The sequence below is a fragment of the Gossypium hirsutum genome, chromosome A13, assembly GCF_007990345.1.
Source record: "Gossypium hirsutum isolate 1008001.06 chromosome A13, Gossypium_hirsutum_v2.1, whole genome shotgun sequence".
NCBI classification, from domain to species: domain Eukaryota; kingdom Viridiplantae; phylum Streptophyta; class Magnoliopsida; order Malvales; family Malvaceae; genus Gossypium; species Gossypium hirsutum.
Window position 1 is genome coordinate 87,146,625 of NC_053436.1, and position 8,233 is coordinate 87,154,857.

An 8,233-nucleotide genomic window follows, 5' to 3' on the forward strand; every position below is an offset into this window, starting at 1 on the left:
CTTAAAAGTGCCAAACTTGGGATGACTTACCTCGACTATACCGAATGGGAAAATGCCAAGTACCGTACGAGGGATTTCTTCATTCGGTGTGGTAGTGACAATGTGAGGATCTGCGGCATCTAATAAGACTTTATCTCCAACCTTAAGTTGATGTGGGAAGATGTTTAGCTTGTTTTGGCGTAGTTTTGGTTTATCATGAGTTCTTGGTTTATGCGTCCGCCATTCATCTAGCCTCTCGATTTGTAGCCTTCGTTCTTCATGAATAGGTCCTCTAACATTGCTTGAGAATGGCTCATGTACTTCTTTCAGACTCATTTCCTGCAAAGTAGGTTGCACCATATTTTCAATTTTAGTAGAATGGGTTAAAAAATCACTTTTAATTTTCGATGTGTTGTTAGAATTGCAAGCTTGAAGGGTGATTGTTTCGTCTCCCACACGGAGTGTGAGTTCACCTGTGCCAAGATCAATGATCATTTTAGCAGCTGCTAAAAAAGGCCTTCCTAGAATTAAATCAGTGTTGCTATCCTCTTCTATGTCTAGAACAATGAAGTCCACGGGAAATATAAACTTATCGATTTTAACTAGCACATCTTCAATAATACACCTAGGAAATCTTATAGTTTTATCTGCTAATTGAATACTCATCCTAGTCTATTTGGGTTTCCTAAGACCTAATTGTTTGAACATTTTGTAGGGCATGACGTTAATACTAGCCCCTAAATCAGCTAATGCATTAATAACATCTAAACTACCAATTAAGCAAGGAATTATAAAACTCTCCGGATCTTTTAATTTGTTCTGTAGCTTATTTTGCAGAATAGCTGAGCAAACTGCGTTTAGCTCCACATACGACGCCTCGTCTAACTTCCGCTTATTTGCTAAAAGATCCTTTAAAAATTTCATTGCATTTGGCATCTGTGATAGAGCTTCAATAAACGGTAAGTTAATGCGTAATTTTTTTAAGAGTTTAAGGAATTTACCAAATTATTCATCTAAGCAGTCTTTCCTTGTCGCGTTGGGGTATGGCACACGAGGTTTATATTTGACATTCACTGATTTGTTTTTATTATGACCTACCTCACCTTGGCCACTGCTTACCATAGTTTCTTGCCTTAGTTCTGGCTCAGGCTCAACGAATCGTTCTTCATCTTGAACATTAATCATGTTGAGTTGTTCCCTTTGGTTGGGTTCAGTATTACATGGCAAGCTACCTTGTGGTCATTCAGAGATTAGTTTGGAAAGTTGGCCTATCTGAGTTTCGAGCCCTTGGCTCGACGCTTGTTGATTTTTAAGTGCTGTCTCGATGTTCTGGAAATGAGTTTCTGACACTGATATAAACTTTGAGAGCATCTCTTCAAGGTTCGGCTTCTTTTCTTGTTGGTAGGGTGGTTGTTGGTAGCCTGGAGGTGGTCTCTGATTTCCTTGGCCTCTCCATAAGAAATTTGGGTGGTTCTTCTAACTTGCATTGTAAGTGTTACTATATGGATTGTTTTGAGATCGAGAATTATTACCCATGTAATTTAACTGCTCGTTATCCATGTTGTAGCCATAAGGTTGGTATTCTGAATCGCTTGATCCACCTGCACTTGCGTCGCACTGCATTACTGGGTGAACCTGTGAAGAACTAAGAAAACTATCAATTTTCTTATTCAAGAGTTCTACCTGATTAGAGAGCATGGTGACCGAATCGATGTTATAAACATCGACTGTTTTCGTTGATTTTGTTCTCATGACTTGCCACTGATAGTTATTCAGTGACATCTCTTCTATAAACTCATAAGCATCTTCAAGTGTTTTATTATTGATGGTTCCGCTAGTAGCTACGCCAACCATTTGCCGAGTCAAACGATTCAGACCATTATGGAACATTTGAACCTAAAGCCAAAGCGGTAACCCATGGTGAGGGCACCTTCTCAATAAGTCCTTGTATCTCTCTCATGTATCATAAAGAGTTTCTAAGTCCATCTGCACAAATGAAGAGATATCATTATGTAATTTGGCCGTTTTAGCCAGCGGGAAATATTTTAATAGAAATTTTTTGGTCATTTGTTCCCAAGTAGTGATTGACCCTCGTGGTAATGAGTTCAACCACTGTTTAGCTTTGTTTCTTAATGAAAGAGGGAATAACCGAAGACGAATGGCATCATCAGAAACACCATTAATTTTAAATGTATAGCATAGTTCCAAGAAGTTTGCTAGGTGAGCGTTGGGATCCTCATCCTGCAAACCATCAAATTGAACAAATTGCTGTATCATTTGAATAGTGTTAGGTTTTAGTTAAAAAGTATTTTCAGCTACAGCAGGTCTAATTATGCTCGATTCAGTTCCTGTTAAAGAAGGTTTAGCATAATCATACATAGTACGTGGAGCAGGATTTGGATTAACCGCAATTACAGGAGGTAGCTGATTGTCTTGGTTTTTAGCCGTCTCTATGTATCTTAAGCTTTGCCTTATTTCTCTTTGGTTTTTGCGAACTGTGCGATCGATTTCTTCGTCAAAAAGTAGTGGTTCTGACGGGTTTCTTCTAGTCATAAACTATAAAAACCTACCAAGAGAAAGAAAAAGTAAATTAATAAATAATAATAATAAATTAAAGTGCAAGAAAAATAAATGGCTAAAGTAATAAAAATTGAGCATTCCTAATATCTTAGTTCCCCAGCAACGGCGCCAAAAACTTGATCGCGATTTTCATGACAAGTAAGTTTTAAATATTTATAATTAATCGTTCTTGAAACTAACTATTATCGCGATGCAGGCAAGTGTACCTATCGAACAGCAGTATAGTTTTAGCAAGACCGGATTGTCGAACCCAAAGGAACTAAAGTACTAGTAATGACTGACTTTTTATTATCTAGCCTAAGAATAAGGGGGTTTTGTTTTAACTAACTAATTAACTAATCTAAGAATTCATAGAGAATGGAATTGGGGGATTACTTTTGGAATACGATTGAATTAGGAAAATACCTAAGGAAACATCCACCTAGACTGTACTTGTTATTCTGGCTCCGAATCGGACGATTTATTCATTTAACTTGTTCCGTAGAGATCCCTAAGTTATGTTATTATCCCTATTCAAGACTAATAATGTCTAATCCCTAGATTGAATAATTGAGAGTTTTCTCAAATTAACACCCTAGGGTTGCATTAACTCAATCTATGGATCCCCTTATTAGGTTTCACCCTAATCCGGCAAAATCTTGTCACCTTATGTCTAGGCGCGCAAACAAATCCGCTTAATTATGACAAATGTACGTTTAGACAGGGTCTATTCCTCCTCTGAATAAGAGCTTATCTTGAATCAGTATCCTGGGATATCAAAATAAGAATTAAGAACACATAATTCAGAACAAGTTAAATATTTATCATACAATTCAGAAAATAATAACAAGATTCGTCTTAGGTTTCATTCCCCTTAGGTATTTAAGGGATTTAGTTCATAACTAAAAAGGAAAACATCTCAGAAGAATAACAAATACAAAACATAAAGAAAACCCAAAACTCCTAAAGCGAAATTGAAGGAGATCTTCAGTCTTGATGGTGACTCTGGCTTCTGAGATGGATCAATCGGCTTCATTCGAGTAATTCCTTCCTTCCTCTCTGTGCCCTCCTTTTTCTCTTCCTTTAAGGCATATTTATAGGATTTATAATGCCTAAAAACCCTCAAAATTAGCCTTTTTCAAATTGGACTCAACTTCGGCTGGGCAGGGACACGCCCGTATGAATCGTGCTTCGAATCTGCCAACTTGACACGGCCATGTGGTCTGCCCGTGTGAGGAAGTCCAGGCCGTGTTGATTTTGTACTTTGGCCCATTTTCTTCGTTTTTGGGTTGTTTCTCTTTCCTTTCGCTCTCCTATGCTGTTCTAAGTATAAAACATGAAATTAAAGCATTAGGAGCATCGAATTCACCAATTCTAAGGGAAAATCATCCATAAAATGTGTTAAGCATGGGGTAAAAATATGTATATATTTCGGTTTATCAAATACCCCCACACTTAAGCATTTGCTTGTCCTCAAGCAAAATCCTCAACTCATAATCAAAATAAATCTTTCTCAACTTATAATCTCTATAAAAAATATCTCGAAATAATCCATAGGTAATCATACATTGAGAATTCAACTAAAAGAACATAAAAGCTTCCAACATTCCAAGTTGAGTATTTAATCATGCAAACATAGGTGTCTCCCCCCATCTAAGTAATTCCCTTTGATTCAGAATATCATAGAGTTTCACATCCTCACTAAAGATTCACTCAAATCACTCGAGGTGTTTAAGGACAATAATTGAAGCACTCAATAGTCAATAATGTAAAATTATTACCATAGGCTTGAATGAAAATGAAATCTCCACCACTATAAATTGAGATGATACATCAATCAAAAGGTCTTTAGAGGGTTGTAATGAGGCTTGGTTAGGGGGTGTGGTCACAGGCTGAAAGCAAAAGTTAAAATCGAGATTGAATTGAAAAATCACTTAACTAGAAAAAGATTTAATATCACTTGTGTACAACGGAGCTTCTTCTCAGAATACGGAATTAAATACTTAAGCTCAAAAACAAAATATTACTACTACTAATATGTATACATTTTTTTAAGAACAAGTTAAATTACAAAATAGAATAAAACATAGTTAAGCAACTATTTCAATTCAGATCTCGACAAAAAATAGGGATCAATTTAATTGAGGGGATTTTAGCAATAATGGGTTAAGGGTTAATGTTAAGGGTAATACAAGAAATGGGTTGTTAGGCTCAAGGGGGTTCACTAAGGGTCAATCGTGGACGTAAGCTTTTCATGCCCGTGTGAATCGTGCTTCGAATCTGCCAACTTATCATGGTCGTATGGTCTGCTCGTGTGAGGAAGTCCAGGCCGTGTTGATTTTGTACTTTGGCCCATTTTCTCCGTTTTTGGCCCGTTTCTCATTCCTTTCGCTCTGCTATGCTCTCCTAAGTATAAAACAAGAACTTAAAGCATTAGGAGCATCGAATTCACCAATTCTAAGGGAAAATCATCCATAAAATGTGTTAAGCATGGGGTAAAAATATGTATATATTACGGTTTATCAAATACCCCCACACTTAAGCATTTGCTTGTCCTCAAGCAAAATCCTCAACTCATAATCAAAATAAATCTTTCTCAACTTATAATCTCTATAAAAAATATCTCGAAATAATCCATAGGTAATCATACATTGAGAATTCAACTAAAAGAACATAAAAGCTTCCAACATTCCAAGTTGAGTATTTATTCATGCAAACATAGGTGTCTCCCCCCATCTAAGTAATTACCTTTGATTCAGAATATCACAGAGTTTGACATCCTCACTAAAGATTCACTCAAATCACTCGAGGTGTTTACGGACAATAATTGAAGCACTCAATAGTCAATAATGTAAAATTATTACCATAGGCTTGCATGAAAATGAAATCTCCACCACTATAAATTGAGATGATACATCAATCAAAAGGTCTTTAGAGGGTTGTAATGAGGCTTGGTTAGGGGGTGTGGTCACAGGCTGAAAGCAAAAGTTAGAATCGAGATTGAATTGAAAAATCACTTAACTAGAAAAAGATTTAATATCACTTGTGTACAACGGAGCTTCTTCTCAGAATACGGAATTAAATACTTAAGCTCAAAAACAAAATATTACTACTACTAATATGTATACATTTTTTTAAGAACAAGTTAAATTACAAAATAGAATAAAACATAGTTAAGCAATTATTTCAATTCAGATCTCGACAAAAAATAGGGATCAATTTAATTGAGGGGATTTTAGCAATAATGGGTTAAGGGTTAATGTTAAGGGTAATACAAGAAATGGGTTGTTAGGCTCAAGGGGGTTCACTAAGGGTCAATCGTGGACGTAAGCTTTTCATGCCCGTGTGAATCGTGCTTCGAATCTGCCAACTTATCATGGCCGTATGGTCTGCTCGTGTGAGGAAGTCCAGGCCGTGTTGATTTTGTACTTTGGCCCATTTTCTCCGTTTTTGGCCCGTTTCTCATTCCTTTCGCTCTGCTATGCTCTCCTAAGTATAAAACATGAACTTAAAGCATTAGGAGCATCGAATTCACCAATTCTAAGGGAAAATCATCCATAAAATGTGTTAAGCATGGGGTAAAAATATGTATATATTACGGTTTATCAAATACCCCCACACTTAAGCATTTGCTTGTCCTCAAGCAAAATCCTCAACTCATAATCAAAATAAATCTTTCTCAACTTATAATCTCTATAAAAAATATCTCGAAATAATCCATAGGTAATCATACATTGAGAATTCAACTAAAAGAACATAAAAGCTTCCAACATTCCAAGTTGAGTATTTATTCATGCAAACATAGGTGTCTCCCCCCATCTAAGTAATTACCTTTGATTCAGAATATCACAGAGTTTGACATCCTCACTAAAGATTCACTCAAATCACTCGAGGTGTTTACGGACAATAATTGAAGCACTCAATAGTCAATAATGTAAAATTATTACCATAGGCTTGCATGAAAATGAAATCTCCACCACTATAAATTGAGATGATACATCAATCAAAAGGTCTTTAGAGGGTTGTAATGAGGCTTGGTTAGGGGGTGTGGTCACAGGCTGAAAGCAAAAGTTAGAATCGAGATTGAATTGAAAAATCACTTAACTAGAAAAAGATTTAATATCACTTGTGTACAACGGAGCTTCTTCTCAGAATACGGAATTAAATACTTAAGCTCAAAAACAAAATATTACTACTACTAATATGTATACATTTTTTTAAGAACAAGTTAAATTACAAAATAGAATAAAACATAGTTAAGCAACTATTTCAATTCAGATCTCGACAAAAAATAGGGATCAATTTAATTGAGGGGATTTTAGCAATAATGGGTTAAGGGTTAATGTTAAGGGTAATACAAGAAATGGGTTGTTAGGCTCAAGGGGGTTCACTAAGGGTCAATCGTGGACGTAAGCTTTTCATGCCCGTGTGAATCGTGCTTCGAATCTGCCAACTTAACATGGCCGTATGGTCTGCTCGTGTGAGGAAGTCCAGGCCGTGTTGATTTTGTACTTTGACCCATTTTCTCCGTTTTTGGCCCGTTTCTCATTCCATTCGTTCTCCTATGCTCTCCTAAGTATAAAACATGAACTTAACGCATTAGGAGCATCGAATTCACCAATTCTAAGGGAAAATCATCCATAAAATGTGTTAAGCATGGGGTAAAAATATGTATATATTACGGTTTATCAAATACCCCCACACTTAAGCATTTGCTTGTCCTCAAGCAAAATCCTCAACTCATAATCAAAATAAATCTTTCTCAACTTATAATCTCTATAAAAAATATCTCGAAATAATCCATAGGTAATCATACATTGAGAATTCAACTAAAAGAACATAAAAGTTTCCAACATTCCAAGTTGAGTATTTAATCATGCAAACATAGGTGTCTCCCCATTTCTAAGTAATTACCTTTGATTCAGAATATCACAGAGTTTCATATCCTCACTAAAGATTCACTCAAATCACTCGAGGTGTTTAAGGACAATAATTGAAGCACTCAATAGTCAATAAAGTAAAATTATTACCATAGGCTTGCATGAAAATGAAATCTCCACCACTATAAATTGAGATGATACATCAATCAAAAGGTCTTTAGAGGGTTGTAATGAGGCTTGGTTAGGGGGTGTGGTCACAGGCTGAAAGCAAAAGTTAAAATCGAGATTGAATTGAAAAATCACTTAACTAGAAAAAGATTTAATATCACTTGTGTACAACGGAGCTTCTTCTCAGAATACGGAATTAAATACTTAAGCTCAAAAACAAAATATTACTACTACTAATATGTATACATTTTTTAAGAACAAGTTAAATTACAAAATAGAATAAAACATAGTTAAGCAACTATTTCAATTCAGATCTCGACAAAAAATAGGGATCAATTTAATTGAGGGGATTTTAGCAATAATGGGTTAAGGGTTAATGTTAAGGGTAATACAAGAAATGGGTTGTTAGGCTCAAGGGGGTTCACTAAGGGTCAATCGTGGACGTAAGCTTTTCATGCCCGTGTGAATCGTGCTTCGAATCTGCCAACTTAACATGGCCGTATGGTCTGCTCGTGTGAGGAAGTCCAGGCCGTGTTGATTTTGTACTTTGGCCCATTTTCTCCATTTTTGGCCCGTTTCTCATTCCTTTCGCTCTCCTATGCTGTCCTAAGTATAAAACATGAACTTAAAGCATTAGGAGCATCGAA

The 8,233-nt window shown here is 36.0% G+C and overlaps 1 non-coding gene across 1 annotated transcript; it reads left to right on the forward strand.

Annotated features, from left to right (window-relative positions):
• The first annotated feature begins 1,891 nt into the window (after positions 1 to 1,891).
• Positions 1,892 to 1,997, forward strand: LOC121213328 (small nucleolar RNA R71). The gene has a single exon (XR_005908711.1). It is a non-coding gene; the product is annotated as a small nucleolar RNA R71 (small nucleolar RNA).
• The last annotated feature ends 6,236 nt before the right edge of the window (positions 1,998 to 8,233 follow it).